Raw genomic sequence first — 1,932 nt, 5'->3', positions numbered from 1 at the left:
CCCAGCCCCCACTCTTTTTTGCAGGCTGGTATCTGATCTCAATCTTGCCTGCGCTAGTGCTGGTGATTCCTCTGACAGCTCATTCAGTTGCCCCATCTGCTCCTCTCATGCTAGTTAGTATGCTCCTCACAATCTCACCAGAATTGTCCCTGCTGCATCTTAATCCTGTTACTTCTCTTCCATTGCCTACCTAGAGTAGTTGCCTCCTCCCCAATGACCCTACTGGTAGGGGCAGATGTGTCCTGTCTCTTCAGACCTCTCCCCTCTGGCCCCAGAGTTCCTGAGTCTTTCTGGGATGTTGTTGTACAAAGCCCTGATCCCAGGGACTCTGCAGCTTTTGTTTCTTCCTTGCTTCTTACCATTCATCCCTGAGGAGACAAAGCCTGGGGGAAGGATCAAAACAAGAAGCCATTACCCCTGGGCCAAACAGGCTAAGGTTTTTCTTGAGACTTATCTTCTCTCTGCACAGCCCAGAAGGTATCTCGCAGGTGATTTTGCTCTCCCCTTTGGAAGGGCAGGGAGAGCAGAACAATCTGGAGACTCTCCCCATCCACGCAGAGCAGAGCAGAGCATTCCCCTGTGGTGTGGACAGGTGCCTGCTGGGACCAGGGGGATGGATGGGTGAGCTGTGAACCAGCACAACCTTGCTGGATTTTTTTCCTTCCCTGTTCCACTCATCACTGTCTCCCAAGGCCTGGGGTTTGTTTTCAGTGAGATGCTTGACAGCAGGCTTTCCCCACATAACCTGATGTTATGAGTGAAATGGGACAGGAGCCAGGCCCCATCTCCTCCCAGCACATTGAGTGGATAATATGTCCCTAGGAGAGGGCTGTTTCACACTGTGAGAAAGCTAGAGTGATCTATCTGATGTTTTCTTTTGCTGCCAGCAAAGTCCATGCTCTTTAGAAGAGCCCATCAAGTAAGGTAGGCCCCAATTTTTTGTTCTGCTAATTAAAAGTGATGGGGGAAAGGGAAGGTAGATGGTTTAACCACCTCTCACCTAAATAAATGCGTGCCATCCATTTCTTCACTTTCAGCATATTGGAAGTCTCCCTGTCAGGACTGGATGCCCAAACATTTTGCTGGTACAAGAACAGGGAAGTGAAAGTGGCCAGCCTAGCATTACTGCCTAAGCTCAGTGAAATGCACAGTGTCCCACAAGTCACACAGGTGAGGGGGAAAGTAGATAATATTTCAGAAAGTTCTTCCATGGTTCATACGTGTGGGAGGTGCAGGTAAGCCAGGGGGAAAAATAGTTTTGTGTTGCCACCCCCAGTCATTCAAAAATGATGGATCAGAGAAATGTTCACTATGGACAATCAAAAGGCTGCTATGGGCTTGGTTTGTTAAAAAATCCCTTCTCTCCTAAAATTCCCAGTTCAGAGAAACAGTCCTTTCCTGTCCTTTGTTTCCCAACAAGTGTCTCATCTTTTCCCATGGTTCTGATTAAGCTGCAACAGCATCAGGGGCACAGGGGGATTTGCTCTATTGCCTGGGGAATCTGGAAGGAAAAAGACTGTTGCAAACACACAGCTACAACACCCCTTGGAAAAAAAAGATAAGGTAACAGGCACTCTACATGCGAGCAGCATTTTTATTTTGGTTTCTACTTTCTATTCAGGAGTTGACCCTGTTGGGGTTGCCTGTGGGAATTTGATTGTGTGTGGGTGGGAGGTGTTATTATTTCTGAAAAAGACAAAAGGTTTAATAAACCAAGTCATAGCCGGGTTTCAGGGGCAGTCATGGTAAAATATAGTCCCTCCTATTTAAAGATGCTTCCGGTTATAGTATAATACCTTCATCTTTTTTTGTTTTACTCAAGCTATTCCAATCATATCTCTGGTAACTGCTGTTTAGTTATTACACAGTTTATACTGTACAACCATCCAGTTTAAAACTAGGTCCTACTGCTAATTCTGTGCTGCAGCATAC

The 1,932-nt window shown here is 46.4% G+C and overlaps 1 long non-coding RNA gene across 1 annotated transcript in view; it reads left to right on the top strand.

The window, feature by feature from the left end:
• The first annotated feature begins 1,789 nt into the window (after positions 1–1,789).
• The window catches only part of LOC109304659, a 9,289-nt gene continuing 9,146 nt past the window's right edge, over positions 1,790–1,932 (top strand). Inside the window, exon 1 of the long non-coding RNA XR_002099442.1 lies at positions 1,790–1,901. This is a non-coding gene — a long non-coding RNA (uncharacterized LOC109304659). The remainder of the gene's footprint in view (positions 1,902–1,932) is intronic.

The sequence above is a fragment of the Gavialis gangeticus genome, unplaced genomic scaffold (assembly GCF_001723915.1).
Source record: "Gavialis gangeticus isolate Ggan-Ray unplaced genomic scaffold, GavGan_comp1, whole genome shotgun sequence".
NCBI classification, from domain to species: domain Eukaryota; kingdom Metazoa; phylum Chordata; order Crocodylia; family Gavialidae; genus Gavialis; species Gavialis gangeticus.
This window is presented reverse-complemented; position numbering and strand designations above follow the sequence as displayed.